This window comes from Filicampus tigris, chromosome 2, assembly GCF_054856515.1.
Source record: "Filicampus tigris isolate MCC_2025a chromosome 2, RoL_Ftig_1.0, whole genome shotgun sequence".
Classification (NCBI taxonomy): Eukaryota; Metazoa; Chordata; class Actinopteri; order Syngnathiformes; family Syngnathidae; genus Filicampus; species Filicampus tigris.
The window spans coordinates 20,120,682-20,146,846 of NC_141218.1; the positions used below are offsets into that span (position 1 = coordinate 20,120,682).

General features: G+C 39.6%; 1 protein-coding gene and 1 long non-coding RNA gene across 7 annotated transcripts in view; both read left to right on the forward strand.

The window, feature by feature from the left end:
* Positions 1–26,165, forward strand: part of diaph2 (diaphanous-related formin 2) — a 426,654-nt gene that overhangs the window by 179,514 nt on the left and 220,975 nt on the right. The window lies entirely within an intron of this gene.
* Positions 487–15,761, forward strand: LOC147151721 (uncharacterized). The gene is made up of 3 exons (XR_015084635.1): positions 487–521; positions 604–727; positions 15,731–15,761. It is a non-coding gene; the product is annotated as an uncharacterized LOC147151721 (long non-coding RNA).

A 26,165-nucleotide genomic window follows, 5' to 3' on the forward strand; every position in this document is an offset into this window, starting at 1 on the left:
CTATCTATCTATCTATCCATCCATCCATCCATCCATCCATCCATCCATCCATCCAGTGTAATACTATCTAGCTATTGACAATATCATATCGATAGCTATCTAGCTAGCTATCTATCTATCTAGCTATCTAGCTATCTGTCTATCCGTCCATCCGTCCATCCGTTCCTCATTTCAAAATATATAAAAACTGGATTTTTTTGGTGAAGAATCAACACCAAGTCGGACACAATTGCGAAGTGGAACTAAATTCATACAATCTTTTCATTTTGTTTTTGGTGCCTTTTTTTGCACTGCCACATTATTGGGCCGCTTTACTGTCAGTGCAGCCAACTCATTCCAGAAGTTCCCTGATGATTTAGAAATTACCCAATGTTGACCTAAAGGGCTGATGATGATAAATAGAGTCCACCTGTGTGTAATCTAGTCTGAGTATAAATGCACCTGCTCTGGGGTGGTCTCAGAGGTCTGTTAAAAGAATATTGGGGAGCAAACAGCATCATCAAGACTAATGAACATACAAGGCACGTCCAGCATAACAGTATGGACATGTTTAAAGCAGGTTTAGGATCTCAAAAGGTTTCTAAAGCTCTAAACATCTGGCAGAGCACTGTTCGATCAGTCATGTTGAAATGGCGAGCGTATGGGACGACTGCAAACCTACCAAGACCTGGCCGTCCCTCTCAAATTTCAGCTCAAACAAGGAGAGCATTGGTCATAAAACAATGAGGTAAAACCGATCGAGACGTACCCTAAAATACTTGCAGCTGTAATCGCGGCAAAAGGTGGTTCGGCAAAGTATTAACTCAGGGGCTCCGATTAATTTTGCACGTCCCACTTTTCTGTTGTTTATTTTTAAAATAAATAAATAGATGAATAAATAAATATCGTATGCATTTCGTTGTGTGCCACTTGGTGTTGATCATCAATATATTTATAGTCACCTTTTTTGGTGACTTCGAAAGACTCATAGACATTTGAATACATATTGAACGTATATATTTCGTTCATGTCTTTTTCTGGTATAAACAAATGTATTGTATACATTGAAACATGCTTGTATATTATTTCTGATGAATCAATAATAGATTGATGTCCATCCCTCTGCTATCTATTCCACTTCACTTCATTCGCCTAGCTGACCTTTAGATTCTGTGCTAATGAACATTTTTTAGAACATAGAACAGAATTTACTAAGTGCATTCATTTCCCAGCCTTTTTGTACTGTGTTTCCAATTGCAGTCATCTCTTAGTAGACAGAGCCACATTTTCTCTGTTTAAGATGTGGAAATCAGTCGTATTCATTTTTTTTTTCACCTTTGACACCATCAAACGCTCCGAGATCAAAAAATTGTGACCGCCGACTCACGGCACATTATCGGTGCTTCTCATCTCTCTTTGCTCTCATCTTTTCAACCTTTGTACAATTCGTGAAATGGTCCTTTTAGAACAACCTGGCCGTGTCTTATTGAAAGATTTTTTTACTGTTGCTTTCCTTCTCTCTTTTTTTGCTTCTTTTCTTCCTCACCAGCATTGCTTTCCTTCTTAACACTCTTCTTCTTCATTGACTTTTTCCCTCCTCCTCTCTGGCATGGCTTGGCTTTATCAATCAGTGGGTTTTGCCTTTGTGTGGCTCTCGGGATCAAATCAGATTCACTCCAGGATTGAACGCGTGTTGCCATGGCCTGCTGCATTTGAAAGGCAATCCATTCAGCTGGAACTTTTGCACTTCAATTTGGAATAAGATGGATGCTGGTAAACTTTGCAGCCCCCAAAATGTTTCCTCTGTTGCTTCACATCAACGGTTGATCGACAAGGCTTGCTTATACAATGCTGTGACGGATTGAAATTGAAATCCCCCGCATTATGACTCGTGTATTCATTATGCGTCTTTGACAATAATGAGTATTGATTACATACGAGCTTTTAGGGGTGCCGGTAAGGTTGTAGCCATTAAAACATACCATCAGACTTTAAGCCTTCATTATGGGGGCTCGTTGATGTTGCGAAGCACATTTCATCCTTTCCTCCCTTCACCTACTATGATGCATAATTCATATCGGAGATGAGACTGTCCTTGTCGGATCCCTTCTCACCTGCTTGAAATACTCGCTTTGGTTTGCCGGACTTGCAAGACGCCCGTCATGAATTGTGCCCGCGTAAACAAGCTAATCTTCAACCGCTGTCGCGGTTTTCTTCGTCAGAGGTTACCAAATCTTTGCTGTCTGTCCTTTTCTTACCGCGCTCGGGTATTTCTTCTTATCATTAAGCCACACCCACACAGTGCCGCCACCAGACTGTTTGTATTCTTCCCTTCTTCTTGCAAACATCATTAATCTGCTCCCACGTAGCTGTAAATTCTCCAGACACTAAACAGCTGTGTTCGCAGACAGCCTCATGTAGTTCATTCATTGTTGTGCTTGGGAACTGGCAGCTTTATGTCTCTTTAGTTTACAGCCCACATTCTGACAATTACCCTCTTACATCTATTAGGGCTGGCTATGATAAATCCCTTCATTTTTGATCGTTAAAAACAAATGGGATCAAACATTCACTATAACTAACTGTGTAGTTAGTTGCTACATTGCTGATAAATTGCACTACTTGGCAGCGACCGATAGAAAGCACAATTAATTCAGGCCGGACTAGTTTGGTGCCTCAATAGGCTGTCATTGAAATTGAACCAGGAAGTGATGATGGTTGCATGTTATAGCTTCACTGTAAAAAGCACAACTTGCATTTTAGAAGGGGAACATGGTAATTAAAGTTGGAACAACTTTATCTAATAAGAAAAATAATAATAATAATAATTCTTGAAATCCGTGGCAACGTTAATTAGTACAACAAACCAAGCCAGTTGTTTGCTTCAAAACAATTTGATCTGTTGCTTTTCCTTTATATCTTTACGTTGGGGGGGACAATACAATGGACACCAGTTCTATAAACTTTGTTGCTGTTTTTTTTTTTAACAATGTACCGGGGGGCGGAATGTTAGCATGCTTCCCTCACAGCTAAGAGTTCTGATTTGAATCTCGGCTCCGGCCTACTGGTGTGGAGTTTACATGTTCTTCCCGTACTTGCACAAAGTTTCTTCTGGTCCTCCAGCTTCCTCCTACATTCCCAAAACATGCGCGTTAGCTTCACTGAAGACTCAAATGCCCAGCGCAAACTACTAAACAAACTAAACTTTTTGTTGTTCACACAGCTGATTATGAAATTAACATTTGATCATTTTAACATTTAAATTTTTCAGCATTTCCTTCTTTTTAACTGAAATAAATAAAAATAAAAGATGTAGCCTTGTAAATAAGTAATACAAATTGAAACATCAGGAACAAAACACTGAAAAAGTATAATATTTATACCCACTATAGCAGTTTTCTTTTCTTTTCTTTCCTTCAGTAATCTGAGCTTTAATGAAACAATTGAGTTGACACGTGGCTGTTCTGATTCTGGCGCGCCTGTGTCAGAGGTTATTGATCTGGCGTGTATTAGTCATTGCTTTTTGGAGCATTGAATGAGTTTTTATATGTGTATTGGAAATGTCCTACTGTGTGAGTGGTCTTTGAACACACCTCAAGTGTACTGCCGAATGCGAGTAAGTCCTTGCTTTTCTTTTACTTCTCCACGTAGCTATCGATCGTTTAATGCAAGCACTTTTTTTTTGCAAAACCTTGTTCATAAATGGAAAATCAATAAACACAAAAGTGTGTTCTTTGTGTCCTTAAATGAAAACAAACGTAGTAATGTTACACTGTTTTCACTCAATGTGTACGCGCTCCCGCGGCAGGGATAACCATTTTTTTCTGGGGAAACCACATTGTTTTAACGCCTGTTTTGACTTACACTTGGGCAGAAAAGGGAGCTAGAGCGTTGTGATTTTTCGTCCCGTCTGAGAATGGGTCAATGCCGAGGAATCAATCGTAGGGCAACTTAGGACATGACATGCTATGCAGCAAGTCAAACAAAAATTCTGACATGCCAGACTTTCCACGTCTGTCGGGTCAAAATCGGGCTTCATTTGTGTAGAACGGACATCGGCATAACTTGTCCATTGGTGAGAACGTGAGTGCGGTTGATTTTCTGTCTATCGATGCCCTGTGATTGGCTGACAACCAGTCCAGACTTGACTAACGTGCACCTTTGAGGACAAGTTGTATAAAAAAATGGCCTAATGTAATTATCTTACTTCAATACTGCCACGCAGAATACTTTTAAAATTGAAATAATTGGTGCAATACCATTTCAAACTTCAATAAATTCAACGGTTTGAAACAATTGCATTGTGGAACACTGTATACCTACGTAAAGTAGGTTGTGGGAAGTGCTGGAGTGAGGTTCCACTGGATGGTGAAGTCAGTCCATCAACATTTCTGTTTTCAGAGTATTCATTTTCAGATGCATTCACTTGTTGGCACTCTCAACAAGAATCTGTTGGCCTATTTTGTTGAATGTGAAGAGGTTTATCTCTGAGCCTCAGGCTACTCCTGCCTACCTAGCACTAGAATAACTATGTCCTAGAAATGTATTTCTTCCAATCAAGTGACTTGGAAATGCAATTTGGTAGTCAACTATCCTCATTCATTTCCCTAAATTGTAGCTCTAGTTTAGTCCTGGCCAACCCGCGGCTCGCGGGCCGCATCCGGCTCTTTGGCCGGTTTCATGCGGCTCCTGAAGCCCTTCTCAAAATCAACCTTAGCTGCGCGCAGCGCACCGTCAACCCAATTCATTCACAATTCATTGTGTATGGGGGCGAGCACGGAATGGTGCGGTAAAAGTACCTTGCTATCGTCCCGGTCGCTATCGCTCCGAAATAATGAGCCGTTAGAAGTTACACGCTTCACTTCTTGGCTGGTGTTACGTGGCCAACATGCCTGTATGCCTGATGCCTGTATTTGCACAACAGGCACCCGATTGGCTGCATAACCCACGTTATAATTTGACACTTCTGAAGAAATGCACAGATGATTAGTTGACTGGCGCACATGATATTTCTCCTTCGAGCTACGTAAATAAAAGCCAGCCGTGAGCTACTGTGCATTAATCTTTGATTTAGAAAAATAAAATAAAAATAGAGAGAACTAATGTGAATTACGTTGATTATGGACACTTTCAACAGATTTAGTGGCCCTGGGTCCCTAGTGCGGCTTTGCAATCAATCTTCGGACAAGACGGCTCACATATGTCACTGCGACGGGCCGTCGTCAGTTGGGGAACGGTGTCCGTTGTTCAGAGCTCCACTTTGCCCGACTCCATCCCTTTTCTCTGATAACCTTCCAAATTTAAGCATTTCAGTAAGCACAGAAAAATAAACTAACAAGGTGCTTATTTTATTTATTGTTACTCGGCTTTTTCTTTACCTATGTTGCCTTTATTCAGAGTGTTCCTGTGTTTCTGACTTGATAAGCAAAGGGATCACTGTCATTAGGCGGTATCACATTTCTAATGCTACAAATAAGAAATATGATATTGACAATTTAGTGAACAGACCGTGTACCATGAACTTTCCTGCAATACAGTGAGGCTTATTGCAGTGCTATGACCTTTCGCACAGTATTTTGATAAATATCATACCGTGACATCAATACCGTGATAAAACCAAACCGTGAGCTTTTCATACAGTTGCAGCAGGTTTGTCTGATGGAAATGTAATTTTGGCCCGATAGGATTGTTAGGGAAAAAAATTGCCTGACACCAAACTAAGTTGCTGACCCTATTTTACACAAAGTGAGCAAGTGCAGTGTGTGCGGGGGCTTGTTTGAACACGGTGATGGAATGGATTACATTCGCCAATGAAGGTACCATGCTTTGGCACACTTGAAATTTTTTCATTGGAGGGGAAAAAAGTTGAGTAGTGTTGGCCTAGAGGTGGGCGATATGTATCGTCATCGATATAATCGTCAATCTTGCTTTCACGATGTGTAATTTTACATTATCGAGTATTAATACTGCCTCTAAAAGCAGAACGACTCGAGTCAGTCGACGGTCGCAAAGTATGAGGAAATGCTGAAAATCAGTGTGCATTGACAGCAAAGGAGGAGGAAGTGATAATCATTCGCCAAATCAGCGGGCAGGACCCGGTCACGTGACTCTGTCCACACTGTAGCCGAGCTGTTTCAAACATAGAGTGTCGAGCGGTGATTCATAGCGAGGCGTGGGTCCACTTCGTCCGTAGCCTGTAAATGGTTTTGGTTTGGACAAGACTGACGTCGGTGGGAATAACATTGTTAGATGTGCCAAAACGGTCACCGTGAAGAGCAATTCTGTTGCACCATGAGCCATATGGATTACGAGGAAAACTTGCCGACCGCGCAAGTACGCTAAACAAAAGCTTAAACACACACACTCAGAAAACAGTCGCCGAGTTGAACCAACAAATACAAACGCACACTCGCACACACACACACTCACTCAGTACTTTAGCGAGCAAGTCAAACGTGACATCCTGGATTATCGGTTAACATTCAGTTTACACGCTTTTAGTCCGCATCTTTCATAACCAGCCTGTATTCCCAAGGCATGTTGCACAAACTACAACGGCGTATTAGTGTGACGCCAGCATACACCCAAACATGAATCAAGTCACAAGTCTACATATCACAGCAATGAATGAGTGGGAAAATGCACTTTTCGGTAAATTGCAGTTTTGTTATTAACTTTATTTTGAATACGATGGCCAATGTATGAGAATGGCGACGTCTTTATTTTCTCTCGCCGGGTGACACTTCGTCACAGGGTCACATATCAAATACATTTGTTCTCATTCTGATTGCTGTACTTAACACCTATTTCTAATTCTGATTCCTCTTGTAGTTGGCAGTGGTACACCAGTACTTACTGCAGCTCAAAACATCACATCATTATGGAATAACAGCAGAGACATTTAAATGACATAAATATTTTTTCAAATTTTTTTTGTCCTTTGTTAAATATTGTCGGAGAATATCATTATGTTTTGCAGAAGCTGCATTTAGCAATTTAAGAGATGTTGTTCACAAACACGGTCTAACCACAATTGGTCTGGGAAGCAAGTGTAGATTTAAAATATTTTTTGTAGAATATTGTCAGATTATCATTGAGTTTTTTGAAAAAATATCAAGATTTTTTTTTTTTTTTTTTGCCCATATCGCCCACCCCTATGTTGGCCGACCGAATACATAATGGCAAGCCATTCTGCCTGGGCTTCATTAGGACCTTTCCAGGATTCAAATCTTCAGTGGCCCTTTAGTTCCCTCCATTCAAACCTCAACCAGGAATTTCAAAAAGGGGAATGAACCTCTCAAACATAGCTTGTTCACTTAAAGGTCAGGCAGAAAAGTAGACAATTAGTTGTTCCCAAATTTGATGAAGGACTCGCATCCACTTGCTTATAACATTTCACGGGCTACAAAGTTAGACAATGAACGGGAGTTTGTCAAAACATGCAAAGAAGAGTTAGGGAGTAAGGGGACGAGACAGAGCAGTTTATGTATGATGATGTTTATGCTGTTGCTCCTTGAGTGGTTGGCCACCCCTGCTCTACTTGGTAATAGCTCCATGAATCTAGTTTTGCTGCTGCAGTTTAACTATCTGTTGATGGATTCATGTGAGATTGACAAAATACTTCTGTCGTTCTCTTCACACTCACACTCCTGCCATCAGAAATAGACTAAACCGCAAGACTGGCACCAGCTGATACTCGGTAATGACCCTGCCAGAATGGCCGCAATGATGAAATCGGTGCGGGGGTTAAGCTGTATTTTTTGGCCCCCGCCTAATAAGCCTCCTAATAACTCTGTTAACATCTGGGCTGATCGGGCCACCAGATCAAACGGACTCAAGCGTGGTATGAACCCCACATGATGCTTCGTAACTTCACACTCTGGGAGGTTGAAAAAGAAGAAAAAAAACAACAACTCAAACCTACAACACGTTTGCTCACAAACTGCAACACTAATTGTCACTTAAAATGTATTAATCCTGTTAAACCTTTCTTCCCTAACATCAAGCGTTGCTTTAGCTTTCTAGCTCAAGACAACAACAGAAACGCTACCTTGTCATGTAACGCAAAATTAGCATCTGTCCTTCTTTGTTCCCGTCCGCTATCATAAATATCGGAAACGAGTCAATACACTTCTGATACATTCCCATACCTGTGTTAAATTGACTATAAAAAATAAGGCCCCGACTCTCATCTTGTTGACAACACCAAACTCTTTGGACCAGTCGGTATCCGTCCGAAGCCCGGGCCAGGTTCTGTTCAAGAGAAGCAGGCCACTCTGTGTCCAACGGATGGTTTACCTCCTCACAAACATGATCCCAATTGTCGAGTGTCACCCATTGTTGCTCAAGGATAGCCCCCATTCCTTTTGCCTAATTATTTTGATGGCTGAACACCTTGACTCGAACTGGTAAATCACAGAGTCCGGATTAAATGCCCATTGTTATTTCAAGGTGCCTTAATAGGTTTTTATCTCATTTTAACAAATAAAAGAGTCCAAATGGTAGCATTTTCCTCATTTTGTGCGAGAGGCCATTAATTGCTGGCGCAGGCAGGAGACATTTGTCTCAATAAAACACAAAACAGCCTGATATTCATTTCTCTCTGTTTGGCCCACTGTGATTATCTCAACGGTCAGTTCTTAAGCCTGCTCATCTTTTTTTATATGTCACATGTGAATGGGGAATGGGCTCTTAAATATTAATGACAAGTAATTGCTTTATTGCCAGAGACCTTATATCTATATGTGTGTGTGTGTGTGAGGGAGGAGAGAGAGATTTGCTCTAATTCCGGCTTCATATTGCCTTGCTGTGATGTCCCACTGATTTTAATCTTCTCCTCTCAGATGAGAGCCATTCTGGCTTTCACTGTGCACTTCAGACCTCTGAATATTAGCTGCCTTTGATACCTGCCGCCGACAGCTTCCCATGTCTGCACCCCCGTGCACATTTAATGCCCCTGTGTTACTCTAATTCAGTCATCAGAATCTTGTCTCTTTAAAAAATAATTGTATGTTGCTGTATTCTTTCCCCTCCCCTTGTGATCCTTTAGATACTGTTTAACAAACTGTTTTGGACGTGTCATCTTTTTCTGGTATTGTTTTAAGGTCCTCAAGCCGCAGTGCTGGCTTGACAGTGTTGTTTTAGAGGGCAGCAAGAAAGACGGCATCTGGAGTAAAATAGAGACTACGGATTATAATACTACAGAGCCTGCATGCTGTTTTTGTTATTTGGAGTTTTTTATGCCATGCATCTTTAAACCTCACATGGCAATAATGAATTTGCTTGACCAAAGACCAGCCATCAGTTGTTTAAGTCACCCATATTGGCTTATCATTCTTGGAACCCTTTGCTGACCAAATACTGTTCAGGACATAGTGAGAAAATATAATTTCAAAATAGAGCTGGACAATTGTGGGAAAAATAATAATCACAATTTTTGACGGCTATTGTAAGCACGAGGAAGAAAACAATTATTAATTTCAAAACGTATTTATCCAACTAACAAAACTCAATTAATCAAAACTATCATTATAGCCTTATGCCGATTCACCGACTGCTATCATTGTTTTAACACCTGTATGTACCTTTTAGTCTGCATGTTGAGCATATTTGAGCTAAAGTCATCGGAAGTGCACTCCAATTCAAATTGGATCATAAGAACTTGCATCACATTTTAAACACATATGAAGATACTCGCATTCAACAAAATATACTTAAGTTAATAGCACAATCCTTTTGAATGTATTTTGCTATTTTTTTTTTTTTTTGCCAAGTTCCATTGTTATTAAAACTGTACATCCATACGAAAAACAAAGCATCGACTATGTCCATGTGATTAACATTATTTAATTCCATTGAGAAATGTTACATTTACATTTGTTCTATGTCTTCAGTGTGGTTGTTTTATACTTTCACATAGTACTTACATTCTCAACACTTGGAACGTCTTACCATTTTCCCTTTCCATTGCGTGACATTTACTGTATGATAATGTCACTCTATGTACTATCCAGCATAAAAAAATGGAAAATAACAACCAGAAACCATTATGTTTTATTCACAAGTGATATTTACGTTGAAATGATATATTCACGAGATGTTTTCACATGCTTCCTCCAGTGTCTCCGATATTTGCACAGCAACCTACTTTTGTATTTGATGCTTATTAGCAATGAGACTTGCCTGTTAAAAAAGGACAATGTCATGGGAGCTTCGCATATTGAAGAGCCCCGGTAAAGCTTCATTAACTTCCCCACACCATGGTCCCAGACAGCACACTATGGAGCACATATTTAATGCAGCACACAAGTACAAGAACATTGGCACCATTTTTATCGGAAATACTTGATGGATGCTCTGCTGCGCTGGATTGACCAGTTTTGAGTGATGCATGGAGGCAAGAGGCAAGTTTGGGAAAGTTATGCTGTTGGCGAAGTTGCTGAGTCATAGTTCTGTCTCAAGTCAAAGGAACCGTTTGCAGGCAAAATATCAAGCATTTCAAAAAAATAATCTATAGCCAAATCAATATAGAAAGATTAAAGAGAATCAGAGAGCCGAGGCGGTCTATTTTTCAATAACAAGCTCAATTTATGTTTTTTTTTTTTTAATCAGGAAAATGATATTAGCTTGTATTTTAAATTTTATCAATTTGTTTTGGAGGAATCAGTACAAAACTAAAGTGTTCAGAAATGCCCACAAGAAATGAGCAATTTGATCACACCCTCTCCCCTCACCTCAATTTATCCGAAATTCACGCACACAGGCCGGCCCACTCGGCCCACTCCCATGTCTTTTCAAAGTTTATACCTTCATCCATTTTCTCGAATCGGCCACTTATTAGCGATCACACGCCGCACCGGTGATGCCAAGCGGAATCTGTCAGAACACCGGCTACTGGCTGACCGGTGGCGGCTTGGAGCTAACTCCTACTCAAGCGGGCAGCTCGTCCGAGACACGAACCCTCATGTATGGACGGTAAGAAGATCTCCTTCTGATAAGTTTGGCTGTTAGCAATCGAAAACTAATTCGGCCTCAGGTAGCCGCGGGAGCTAGCGGGATCAAACAGCCATGCCTGCTAGGCTGCCTATGGGAAAATAACAAAGCGTTTGCATTGCTAAATGTCCAAAAACTATGATCAATTGTCACTAAAATTCATCTGCACATTCCTGGTATTGTCCACTCTAACCGGTAATTAAAAAAAAAATAAAAATATAGAAAAAAACGATCAGCACAATATGTTTCATTTTGTGGAGTTGATCATGTCTTTTCCTCATAGGAGTTCACATTTGATGTTAATAAAAAAATAAATATTGTGCCGCCCGCTTTTAGATTTTCACAGTTTAAAATGGACTCGAGTAGGAATGTGCAAATTAATTTTGTGGCACTTAATCACTTTCAGACACTAGGTGACAACAGAATGTGACAAACCAAAACAAGGAACAACATGGATAACAATGCTTGCCTCCCTGCGATGACATAGACAGCTTGGAATGGAAAACAAAAGAAAACATACCCCAAAAGTGGGCGGGCCAATTTGCGACTTTAGTTATCCCAAAAAGCCCATAAATCACTTTAGATTCTTTGTGAATTTTAGTGCTGACATATTTACTTTTTAAAATGTTTCATACAGACCTATTATATAAGTGTTGATGTTCAGCCCAATCAAGTGTCACTTTAAGATCCACTACAATATTGTAGGTGCTTTTTGAAGAAAAACTATTTTTCAATATGACTTCTTAAGAATACAATCATTTTTATTTCATTTTTTTGGGTGGTAATATATAGTATTTATAAAATTCTGATATTTGGGCGGGAATCGATGGCTCAATGGTTCATTGTCGCTCCTAATCAAAATAGTTCAACTTGAACGACGTAGCGTTTTCATGTTTCAGTATTGTAAGTGATTTCCTTTCAGAATGACAATATAAAATTGCAATTACAGTTGACAGATGGACTGTTATTTTCCCACCTCCCTTTGTTTTTCATCTTTGTCATATTTTCAAATGAGAAATCAATCATTAGTGCAATTTTTAACTTTTGCCAACTTGTTGTTTCATGTTGACCCCTGTGAAAGTGCTTTGGATTTGGATTTTATGTTGACTTTTGATTTTCGCACCTGTCAGAAGTCGCACACAGTCCCTATTTCTCTTGTGACTAACACCTTACTAGATAGACAGCCAGAAACTCAGTCGCCTGCTGAGTTTGCTACAAGGTATTACGTTTGATTTGTCGTTGAGCCTCTTTGCTAGAATTGGTTTGTGCCGAGAAGAATGGGATGGAGGATAGACAGAAGGCGCGTTGGTGGGAAAAGAACAACTGTGATGTCACCTGCTGGATGGGTAAACAATCAAGTCTGGAGTGTGTTCAGGATGGGGTCTCTTTGAATATAAACAATCATGACTTTTCAAACCACGGAGAGGTAAATTACTTTACAGATCCGCAAAAAAAAAGGTGAGTGAGGTGGACAGACCAATGTGATTACAAATTGTGATTCACAGTCACCCTGAAATGAACAAAACAAACAGCAGCTTGACTGAGGGAAATTATATGTGCCGGAAACATTGGAATTGTGAAACCTTTTCAGTTTGTCAGTGGCCACTTTTGTCAAATGCGTCATAGTGCCAATGTGCAGTATAGTGTGGTCCTAAACCCGCGTGTCCACTTGATTTTGACTCGGACTGTGAAACACGGGTAGCGGTAGTGTTTAAAAGATCACATTTACTTTGTTCTGAAGACAAATGACGAGGGTCAACATCGATAAGATCTCAGAGGTCCTCCGGTTTTAATTTGTCACTGCTCAGCATGTTGAGGAAATGTTACCAACTTACTCATTAGTAGGTTCCTTTAACCGAAATGCAGCTAAGCTAGCAATATGATAATGCCTTGTTGTTTTTGCCTTGAATGATGCATTGCAAAGAGCGCCAACTTTCTGCTGCACGTCTGTTTGGCTCTATAAAATAAATGTGGCAAAATGAGTTGTAATTTTAGCTGTTATTCAGAACAGCTCTTTTCCAAGTAAATTATTGTGAGTGATGACAAATGCTGTTTGATGAACAGATAAAAGTACTTAGATAAACTCTTTGTGAAAGAGATTGAGGAGAGTAAATGTTCAGTCCAAGAACATGTCACAATCGTATTTTTTATATTGGCAGTAAACAAACCTCAGTTCCCTTTTAGGAAAAATGCTGCACATTGCCTTCTGGGATTTACCTTTTTCTTGGATTTATTTTTGTTTCCCATTGAAAATATTTTTTTTCTGATGTCTTATTTCCATCTTCGCTTTGTTGACTACCCTCCTGTCAGCTCCTTGTCTTCATCCCGGATCATTTTCTTGCTGCAGTATCCATGCATCTGTATTTCACGGTCTACAAGAGTGCTGGGCTTGTTGTCAGTTTTCCTTTTCAGTACCTGTTTTTAAACAAAATAAATTTAGCGTGCAAGGTACTCTGTATTTATTGTTGCTGCGCAGATGCCTTGAGGGTCCTTCTTTGAGTGGCAGCATTTGTGCGGATTTCCCTACTTGATGCTGTCCTTTTGACCATAGTTTATTAACTCCGCATTGCACACCTTAGAAATCTGATGACTTTGCAGACATTTTGGACATGGCTGACGTTAAAGGTGGAACAATATGTTGCTTTGTGTTTTGATGTGTTGTCTGCCTGCGGCCTGCTCTTTGCCCTCTAAACAAACAGAATGTTGAAAATGAAAGGCTGTCGAACTGTACAGGTATTCCACCAGCGCACACAAGTAAACATGCAAAGTTCAGAGTCAAGTTATGTTTATTGGTTGTTTTGACATGACTGTCTGTATGCACATTGATGCTAATGTTAAAACCCACTGTGGGCAGGTAGGCTGGCCACTGACCGAGGGTTTCCAGCAGACTTGTCATCATTTACACTGAAATTTGAGCCCACATCGGTGTATGAGTGCTGACTGAGTCGATGTCCATGAATTAATGATTTGCCGCATGGAAAGTAGCGATCCGGCAATGGCCGATGATTGTTAAATAGGAGACTTTTTAAAAACTAGACAAATCATACTTTGTACGCCCAGATTTGCATTAAAGTGTTCTCGCTCTCCTTGACCTTTCTTTTCACCTTTTCCGACTCTCCGCCAATCCCTCTTTGGCAGAGGTAAAACCGACTAATTAAAGTTTGCACAGGCCACAGGCATCCTCGGGAATGGAGAGTCTCCACAAATGTACTGTGTAAGACCAATTAACCTGAGCGGATTGATATTCTTTGATTTTCATTTCATTCACATCAGGCAGAAAAACCTACTGACTGATTGGATGTCGTTACATTTTTTTTACTAAGTCTAGTACTCCTGAAATTGAGCCTACTGTTGCAGGTACTGCGCTTGACTCGCCGGTAAGGCTTGGAGGTCTTGCGCTCTTGCAGGGAGGCGCTAAGTTCAGGAATACTATCTTACAATGGTCACTTTGCCCCTTTTCCACTGCATAGTACCTACTCAGCTTGGCGAAAGTTCACTCATTTTGAGTGTTTTTCCATTGACAAAACTACGAGGTAGAAAACAGGTAAATATCATACGGCTGACGTAAGCCTTTGCTAATTGCTCATTAGTTGAGGAGATTGGTCGTTCCCTACCTACATTGCTACACTATTAAAAACACGACTTGTATTTTTTAAAACAGTAATTGAGGTTGTAACGACTTAAAAGTATACATCTTTGACATTAATACTCCAATGTTAGTTAGCACAACAACGCCAGCAAGTATTTCCTACAAAACTATTTTCTGAGTTGCCTTTGCTCAGATCTTTAAGTTGGGGGACAATACAAGGGACACCAGTTCTGTAAACACGTATTTCTTTGTTGTGAATGAACAAAACATAGCTAATTTTCACAACAGCAAAATTGAGAACAATTATTTGAATTGCCCAACTTAAAACTTGAAGTTTGCTAGAGATTGTTAACCACAATCTACTTTGCTGGAAATAAAACAAATTTGTACATCGTTGTAGCATTCGGAGTGAGTGATCTGTGTGATTGTTGCAGTTTTGCATTTTGACGGAGAAAAGTGAACCCAAATTTAGATGACTACAACCATTGTGCAGCAGATTTTGACACTATTCGGGCAAGTCTTTCTACTATATTTTGGATTGTGAAATTCTGTCCATTCACTCAGAAAAAAAAAAAAAAAAACAACATTTCTTAGGTCAGAGGATGCTGATGTTGGAGCTGAAAGACAGCCTGCCTCTACTGTAGTTCATCCCTTAGGTGTGTGATGGAATTGAGATCAGGGCTTTGTCAAATTTCTCCACATCAAACACATCCAAGCATGCTTTTATGGACCTTGTTATGTAAACAACATATTTTGTTAAGACGGAAAAAAAAGAAATATGAAAAAGGGTGCATTTCTGGTTGAGGGCAACTCCTGTACTGTTAAAAAAACCTCAAAATTTAAGGAAACAAACTTAGATAAAATTTGAAGTTGGGCAATTCAACAAAATCTTTAGTTGGGCTAATGTGAAAATTGACCTTTGTGCATTTTCAACAAAGAATTTAGAATTTAGAGAACTAATTGCCCCTTGCATTGTCCCCCAACTTAAAGACATACGCGAAAACAACTCAGCTGCTTTGCTGTGCTAACCAACATTGTTGCCATAAATGTCAATAATTTATGTTTTAGAGTTGTTCCAACTTAAATTACCCCCAAAATTACAATTTTTCTTTGCTTTGTTTTTTAATGTGATTGATTAATCAATCTATCAATGGTGTTTTTTTCCCAAAGGTATGCTGACATGTTGGCGGCTGTGTCCAAGACTCGAGTAAACTAAAGCTTGCACTGTCAAAGTAAAAGCTTTGTGCCGTATTCTGATGTAGAAATACGATGGCTCACTAAACAAGTCAGTCTGGGCACTCACACCTTTGAATCTCTCTCTACATGTTTGGGTGAATCTGTTCATTAAATGTGTGGGGAGTTCTTTGACCTTAGGCTAGTCTCACAATGACTTCAGTGTCTCTAAAGTCATTAGCTGCTCTTCTCCTCCTGTACTGCACTTCTTCACTCAATCAACGCCCGGTGTGCTCCACCTAAGTCGTTTTCTGCATGTTTCTCTGCGTGTTGGCGCATGTGTGTCTGATGGTGACGGTTCCTAGTGGGATGTAATTAACAGAAGATGTCACAGTGTAACCCAAGAGAGACTACAACGGTACCTCAGCCAAAGGTGAACAATCTTAATTTGGATCAGCACCGGATTGTACCCACCTTTTACATATTTCCATCTTTTGCGATTAAAACAAATCCATACAGTGTTCAATGATAATGTAAGAAAAAAAAAAAAGTTAAAACCAGCAGAAAAAAACAACCCCCCCCCCAAAAAAAAAAAAAAAAAAATATTGGACAAAATATCGGATGCACAGAAACAGAAATATTTTTTTTTTAAATAGAGTGCGTGCGGTTTATCTAAAGGTGTGAATTATAGTCCGGAAAATAGGGCATTTGTTTTTCCCCAAAAAATTAACAACTAGATTAGGGTTGCCGATGCACTATTTGGTGTTTATTGAACAGGACAAAAAATGTATCATAACGGTACAATGAAAACACTCACCTGGTGAACGTAAACAGGTTGGTTACAGAACGAATGAAACTCTGCATACTTGTGCTTTGGCACCCAAAGACTCAACTATTGGCTGATTTGTATTTTGTTTATTTATTTTGGGGGAGGAGCCAATGCCTGTATTTTTCAGTTTTTTCAGTACATTTATAATGGCCATCAATTATTCACAAACATTCTCTATTATAATAGTGGGGGTCCACTGTACATACATTTATGGCAATGCCACTGGTTCTTACAGTAGTTTACAGAAGGTGAAGTCATTTTTGATGACAAAATTCTGCATCCCATTAAAGTACAAATAATCCATCCAGATATAAGGATGTTTGCTTTACCCACAGCCCTAAATTTGTAGTTGTACTGTAGATCTTAAACCTTCAACATATACAACCAATGTTATTTTTTATGGATGTCCAAACATACCCACCTGTTGTATTAGCCATACATAAGTAATATTAATTGGATGGCTTTTTGGTCTGGTGACTCATTCCGTGGCTAATAAACTTGGAGTGCCTCGGTGTAACAAACGTGCCTCCTAAAATTCCCCCCTCGATCGGTGCTGCTGCTGATTGTTCAGTGGCGACGGCAGTAGCGTATGATTCAGATCAGCCTCATCAAACCACACAAGCCGGCGCAAAGACACGCTTGCACAAAAGCCGCCAGTCCCTCTGGATTTGCAGGCTCCTCTCACTCGGGCTGGCAGGAGCTCGTCTGCTTTGCCTTCCTTGTTCTCGGCCGCCACCCCCACACATCCTGGTCCAACAAAGATAAACACATGCTGGGTAGATTATTAGAGACCCACTGAGGGCCCCACAACAGAGCTGAGAGGGCCGCTTTGTGCTTCGATGGTGGCGGCGGAACCTTGTACGATCCGATGCAGCCACCTGCCCCTGGGGGGGTTGTGATACATACTGAGACACAGGTGGGCGCTGACACCAGCATGTGAGCGACAGTGGGTTGGAATTGTCAAAGGGGAGCTCTGCCACATTGATTTCACTAATGACATGGTGGAGTTTTTTCCTTTTTTTTTTTTCTTTTTCTCACTCCCACGTCGTACACGTCACACATTCAAAGACCTGACAACCACAAAGTCAATCTTGCCACATAGTCAGGACAAGCTATCTCCATTTCCATGTATCTTGCTTTTAGTGCACTGTACCCATTGGCGAAAATACTCTACAGTATTTGTAGGGCTTTTCATACATTTTCTTTCTATTTGTTTGTTTTATATTGTGCTCGAGATGGGACAACCCCCCGTCTCCTGTGCACCCACAAAAATATCAAAACAAAACAGGCGCCTCTTCATATTTGTCGGGGCATGTATAGTTTACCGTATATGATAATTTGGGGGACTGTGCTGTACCAAGGGGATTTTCTACTCAACGCCGGTGGCACACCTGAGAATTTGGTGACATAAACTTAGTCTTAACTTTAGACCTGGTAAAAGCAAGTCTAAGGCTAGGTTCACACCGCAGGTAATTGTGACGAAGATCAGATTTTTTTTGCCCATATGTGACCAGTATCAGATTTTTTATAAATGCAACCTGGGCCACTTTCATATGTGGTCCTAGATCGGATACATACCGGATTTTCGCAATGCGACCGCAGTCTCAACCGCCAGGTCGCACGTATCTGGCATTGACGTCATCCGGAGCACAAAATGCGCTCCGCATGGCTGGAGGGAGAGTGCCGGCGAGATCGAATCTGCCAAGTTGTTTCGAGTAACAGTATTGACTTTATATTTCTCTTTAATTTAATCCCACTTGAAACATGAAGCAGAAATTGGACATTAGGTAATAGTATTAATTCAACCACATAAATCGGTTCATTTTTTTAATGCGTCAACTTTAGTAACGTCTCCATGAAATTAGATCGGAAAGACTTGCCTTATCATTTCCCCCGGATACTGTATTTCTACCTCCTACTGAATTGCTCCACTGTAGAAATACCCCGACACGCTGGACCACATTTACTTCCGTAAACACTACGTCGTGAGTGACGTTGTCTCTTCTTCTGCACATGTGGGACACTTTGGCGACGCATATGTTCACACAGTACACAGACCGAGGTCGTATTTATAATGTAGTATACATTTTTTTTTTGAGCTTACTCCAAAAAATCTTTTTTTTTTTAAATCAAAATTGAGCATTAAAACCTGCAGTGTGAACCTAGCTTAAGTTGTGGTACCAGTGGTTTAATTCTATTTTGTAGAATTAAATCAATGCACAGGCATATTCTGTGCTCCGCCGTCTGAATACTTATTGAAATACATTCATTGTATACATTATTATTATCATCATCTTGATTATGTTTTTGGGCCACACGGCACAACTATGTGGTGGTTGTGGGGTGGGGGTGTTACCGATACAAACAATTGGGGTGGAAGACCGTTTCCAAGTGCCCACTTCCCAGCAGTGAACTGTGATAGCTCTAGCCACCGGCACGTCATCCACTGGTGGAGGTCTGCTTGCAGTTCCTTACATTGCACACTTCAATCCTCTGCACTGAATTTAAAGGGAATGAGTGGAGCTCTTTTCATTTATCAGCTCTGTTCCCTCCCACAACGGCGTAAACGCTCCTTTCTAACTGCACCTGTCTATGAAAATACCAAAAAGAGGAAAAACGGCAAACGTGCACACAGTTAGACTTCACTTTGTGCTACACTTGTGCCTGGAAAAAAAAAAAAAAAATAGGACAGTAATACTTTTGCCAAGAGGGTCAAACCACATGATGAAACATTTAAAACATATCCACACATAGAAGTCAAACTAGAGCCAGTTTTCTCAAAGTATCAGATAACCACGCAGACATGATTCAAACATGACAACTTAAATTCACGATATTTTTTTGTGTCCCCATATAAAACAGATAGCACGAGAGCACATTTTTTTGCTGAAACATTTTCTGAAAGTTTGTGTGCTGGAGGGAGCGGTGCATCAACTCTTTGGGAATGCTTAAGCGGTATGTGTGGTGAAAACATTTGGGTGAAGTCAGAAATGATTATTATCTACATTTACAATGCAGATATTTGTAAAGCGCAACAAGAAAATGAGCAAATGATTCACTTTTCTTGTTGAAAATGTAAACATTTAATGAAGCGAATTAATAACAAAAAAATAATAGGTATAGAGGGGGAAATACATCACTGATCCAACAAAAAAAAAAATACAAATATGTTGTAATGCATATAATTCCACACACATTTTGTTTATATATTTATTGATTTTTTGGGGGGGATAAATAAATGATTAATTGGCATCTTACTGTTCTGATTCCAGTGGTGCCAGTAGGGGGCACTGTGCTAAAGGCCAATAACTGCATGAGGATTCATGTGTGTTTATTGGAGGGTATATGCATGTGCTCCAGGCTCACTGGGTTTGTGTTAATCATAGACATGCCTGAAATGTGTCTTCATGTTATGACTGTGTTGAATATTTTGAACCAAGTCTATGTGAGAAGGTGTTTTTTTGCTTTCACATGTTCTATTTGAGAAGAAATAGCATGCTTTCTCTTTTCAGTTTGTTATTAGTTTTCTGTCAAGCTTAGGGCCCATTTATATTTGCTCCTAGTCTTTCTTAAAATAACAGTTAGTTGAAGGAAAGGCTAAACTGTTCTTTGAAAACAGTATGTTGAGTAATGAGAAAGAAGCAAAGTACCCTTTTAGATGTTATTATCTTACTACTGTACCTTTGGAAAGAAACACTTTGAAATGTTGTTTAGCTGTGTACATGCCTGCTTGAGTAATCACTCTCACACATTATTATCTTATTTAAATGTTATAAATGGAGCCATTGACTGAATTTGCAAACACAATATCAGTCTCCAGATTAGAATATAAAATCCTCCAATTGAGAACCGTTGTGTTTTTCTTTGTCCCATTTTTGGCTGAATATATGTCACTCCCTGCCAGGTTAATGTATCCAAAATAGGTGCTCACCATTTATTTTCAAATCCAAATTAAGGTTGTCCGTCCTATTAGTCTCTTTGGTGGATTGCATGGAGCCATTGGATAGTACATATTGGCATATAAAGGGACAATTTGAGTGATTTCTCTCTTCTTGTCTTCCCATGAAAAGCCACCATTGCCTATTTAAAGACGTTTATTTCTCCAGACCTGAGAGAGTACATTTATAACGCTGTCCTGAAACCACTCTCTATATAGACGTGTCAACACGTTCCACATAAACAGTGTGGTCTTTTTGTCATTTGATAAATTATTTTACAAAACATCTTTAATGTGGCAATTCTGATCACATTCAAATATTTGACACATTTTGAGGCTTACGTTTTAGATAATTGGTCTTTTACTGTTTGGGGCGACTGTAAAATGGTTTCTTAATATATTTCCTCAGCTTTGCGCCAATAAATGCCATACTCTAATTAATTACCGAGTGGTATCATTTTGAATTGACAAACACTGCAATGTTTAAAGCCATTAAAAGCTGCAATCCATTTTAACGTTGACATGAAAGGAATTTAATATGATGCCTGGCCCCCATTAATTTTCTGTATATATACTGTATACAGGAAGTGCTCAATTTACGAACGAGTTCCGTTCCTACACTGGCGATGTAACACAAATTTCCACGTATGTCGGATTTCACTGTTGAAAGTCGAAATTTATGTCAAAATACTTTGTATGAAAAAAAAACAAAAAAACAATTCGATACATTCAAATAAAAAAGCATAAGATGCTGTATTAGCATTACTGCTGAGAGGTGGATGGAGAAGGAGAGGAGGGCGAAAAAGGCAAAGATACTGCCGGCGCGTAAACAGACACAATCGAGACATTGCGCATGCTCATTGCTCAACCGCAAGGAATGCTGGTTTTTGTAGTACAGGAAGTGCTTGTATGCGGAATTGCATTGCAAAAGCACACTTTTGGAGTGAGGAGGAAACTGGCTGCTTCATTCCTGCGGTGAATGACATGAATATCAAGTGTTTTATTGACAGTTGAAAGTAGGGCTGCACGATATTGGGAAAAAAAAACTGACATTGCAATTTTTTGGGGGGGGTTGCGATATGTATTGCGATATTAAAAATAGAAGAATTTTCACCAGATGACTTGAATAGCTTTGTTTGGGAATAATTTGGTTAACTCACCATGACACCATTGTATTCATATAATATCGCTTAATTCAGACTAAGGGCGTTCATCTGTGAATGATGATTGCTGTATATAAAAGAGATGTCTCTGTAACATAATATATTATTTAACATTGTATTTCACACTTCAATGTAAACAGCAGCAAAATATTAAACATATTTTAAACCAAAAAATAAGTAAAAGAGCAGGTGCACTAGTTAGTCCCTTGAGTTATTTAAAAAAATAGAAGAAAATAAAAAACCTCTAAAGCAAAAGCAGAGTTATAAACCTCTTTCAACTAAAATATTAAAACAATTAAAAAGCAGATGTAGCGCCTGAGTTGTTTACAAAAATATAACTATAATTAAGATAAACAAAAAAACCTTTGTGAAACTGCAACGAAGTTGTAAACAAATTAGAACAAAAATGGTGAAAAGTTATTGCATCTGTGATTTGTCGACACTGTTTGGACTTCTTATCATAAATTGTTATATGAGCGTCTGTAATCGTTTTTTGAGTAGATGAAGTTTCACCTCGGGTCCCGCTTCTTAGTTTGAACTGGTTATACAGGGGCTTGTGATGGCGATTCAAATGGTCTGACAGGTTTGTTGTGTTACTTGGTGTTGCAGCAACAACGGTGAGGCACTGTCGGCAAATAATGTTTTTTTTGTTGTTCTGAATCTTCCTTTTTATAGCGTAATTATTTCCATATTTCGGATGTTGACTTTGTTTTGGGGACTAAATCCACTGCCGCTTCTGCCGCCGTCGGCTGTGAGAGTGGAGGGGGAGTGGCCGGTGACTGATTGGCAGGAGGGAGGGGGTGAGCGACACAGGCTGTGTTGAGCATGGAGTAGCTTGCTGCGTTTATGAAGACAAAACAAGTTTGCGTGTTCTAAGAAAAAAAAAAAGTTGAACTGTGATAATTAGGACATGCGTGTGGCCAATCACGTCCTACGATGTGACTATCGCGCATGCGCACATCGCAATCGCAATGTTCAAAAGACATAGCGTGCAGGCCTGGTTGAAAGAAACAGAAATGACGTCCATTTGACTCATGATGCCGTGCGTACACAGTGGATTATTCAATATATATAATATTCTCATTCATGTAAACGGGGTTATTCATAATGTTTCATAAATCTGAATTTTGACCTTAAACCGAATATTGACTGCTGTTAAACATAGTCACTATGATGCTGGGGACAAAATGGTGGAAGAGGCACGGGCGTCGTAAAGTTGAAACGTCGTAGGTCGCGTACATCAGAATTCGAGGACTTCCTGGATAAGTACTGTATATAAACCTAATAAAATGAAATGTAAAAGCAAAAAAAAAAAAAAAAAAAAAATCAGAAAACTCATCTCAAATGAATGTCCATCTTTAACACTTCATCCATTTGATCTATTTCCTTATTTTTCTTTAATTGTGTTGTTTTAGATTCATTATCTTGGAAAATTCCAATCCCAGCGTGCATGGTTCATTTTACAATATGGTCACCAAGTCCTCTGCTGGGGTTTCCAATTAAGATACAATCTGTTATCTGTTCGGACCACTAATAAGCACAACAAAGCGGATTGAGTGGACCCCCTGGAATTCATATCAGACCTCTCGAAATTACCATCAAGCCTCCCTATCTGATGCATTGCCAATACCTGCTCACGTCCCCAATTAAAAGCCACAGGCAGGTTGTTCTCCTCTTAATAAGGAATGTATTATGTCCATTGCCACTGTGATGCATAATGAGTGGACACCAGCTAAGTGTGTGGGGCTAGAAACACATCATGTTATTTGCGCGATTGTTTTCATCTGAAATCAATGTGTGTGTGTGTTGTCAGTTATGTGAGCCCAGTGGGTCAGTGTGTGATTTGTGTGTGTGTCTTTTTCTGTGATAATTAGGACATGCGTGTGGCCAATCAAATGCAGCGGCCACCAACAAATGCAGCATTTTTAACCTTTTTCATGGTCAAACCAATTACAGCAGCAACCATGAGAAAGGACGAGTAATGCCAACGATTAGATGCAAACATGGTACCTTTATTCCTTCTTTTATTAGATGTTACATTATTGAAACCGTTGACCAAATGTGTTAAGCTTTCAAAGCATTAACGGGAAAGACTTGCAAAATCCACCTGTTTGTTTTGTTTTACTTTTTTGATACATATTTTGACAATCTGTTGCCAGGCAGATTAGCAGTCAAGGGAACCTTTATGAAACTGTCCTGTCAATGTGTCCTTGTCAATTTGGCTGGATGCTGTAGCGGGCTTTTTGCCCAACTTTTTTGTCTTGGTTGCACCAGCACTAAAGTTAGTTTTGAAACGTATCACATTCACGGACTGGCCAAGCTATGGAATTTCCCTTTCTGAACAATTTATCTGAATTTTCATAATCCTGCCAGGAACATTACAGTGGCTTCGCACACAAGAGAGTGTTTTACACATCGCTGGTGTTGGGCCGAAACCTCATATGTCACAATTTGGTAAATTTAATATTTGTCCACAATTCTATATTCTTGTTCAGTCCGCATGAATGGGTAATACTTTTTACAACTTATTGATCTAAAGACAGACGGGAACTAAGTGACAGATAGACGATGCCCAGCTCTGGTTGCATGAGTAATTTAAAATGGCTAACATCTAATATTCTAGGTCCTGTTGGTTACGCTAGTGTTGGACACCTTGCGTGGATCAAACTTTTCATACAGTGGGCAGAACCTAAGTCACTGATTCCCATCCACTGTGCGCGGCATATTAGTGTGACGTCAAAAATTATCAGGTGTGCCATAAATGTGTGTTTATTTAAAAATAATGTATCTTTGTTCATGTCTTCATTTCCATTGCATATATCAGCTTTGTGTTCAATAAGGTATTATTACTTGCTATTGACATTTTATTATTAGATTCATAGTTCGATAGGTTCAGTCATATAAATAGCAGTATTTAAGACTTTGTTTTCGGTTTGCCATGCATTCTTTCCCTTCAAAGTTTCCTGTTCTATTGGCTGATATTTTATCTTAAAGTAATTAATATATTCCACATGTCATGACTTAAAAAAAAACAAAAAACAAAACAAGGCCTATTTTGGGGTCTAACGGGGATATACCACTGTATGATTAACCAGATATCGGCACGGGAGATGAAAATGAGATTTGCTGCTCGCAGAGATGCTTGATAAGCCTCCCGCCCCACACATATACCGCTCATTATTGGTGTACACACAAATGCGTATGCACGCACTCCCTCTGAGCTGCCCCCATACAGACTTTTCAAGGTATCGTAAGCGCCATTGGTTAATTAGACACCGCCCCCCCGGGGACCCTCCTGAATTTGACACTGCTTTTCAAATGTCACGGGCAAATTAGAAACAAATGTGAGTCATTATTTAGGAGTGTCACACTGTTTTCGGTTTGGTGGCTATTTTCATTAATGACTGTGTATTTGTCCAGTGAGTTTGTTCACGTGACTGAAGCCGTAGCAGAAGCAGTACCTCACGACCAACCTGAATGACATTTGCTTGCTTAACCTTTACGTGCTGTTCGTTTTCCATGCACGCATAGCATGTTCTGGGTCAATTTTCACCACTGATTAACAATTGTCTATATCCAAACAGGAATAGCAAATCTTTTTTGGACTCACTGGTTTAGAGAGAAGGGAATGCACTTTTTAATGGCTACATTGCACATACAGTACTCATTTTTGCAGGCTTCAAAGCACGCTCTGACCTCTGTATGACTTATTTTCCCTTTCCCTCTTTCATTGTTTTGCAATTCTCCCATGACCCTTCAAAGACCAACAAATGCACGTTTATACGGGAATCTGTGTGAATGTGAAAACCCCAAAAAAGTTTTCATGACTGTTATGGGCTACCTATTTAACAGTGGTAATACTGTTTCAAGATTTCCACAATTGCCACTATTTTGCTTGATTTAACAGTTAATCCATTTAGAGATATGTTTAAATATATAGATAGGTTAATCCATTTTAGTAAACACATGTCAAGTCTAACTCAGAACAGAAATCGTGTAGAACAGGGATTCTCAAAAAGTGTGGTAGAAGTAGATTTTTTTACATCTGGACTTAAGAGTTATTTCTCTACGCTCACCCGTGATTAAACCACAAATGATATGTAACTAATCTTTTGTCTGCCTTACGTCTGGATTTTGGCCTGTTTTACTGCCACTTCTCCTTTGTTTTTTTTGGTGGTGTGCCGTGAGATTTTGCTCATGTCAAATATGTGCCTGGACACAATAAGCGTTGGGAAACACTGCAGTTTACGGTTCAATCGTGATCTCCAGGCTACATCTGTGCATGTTATGCCTTAACGTAAATGTGCTGTGACATTGTCGTTTCCTCACTTGAAAATATGGCGGCTTCCAAGGAGAGCTTGTCTGCGATGGGAGAGCTTGTTTATAACAACTGTTTTTTTTCGGACCATAAGCCGCACCATTATATAGCGGCTTATAGTCTGGAAAATATGGGTGGTACTTGGTGTACATATTTGTGAACTACTGCTGTACACAAACATTGTA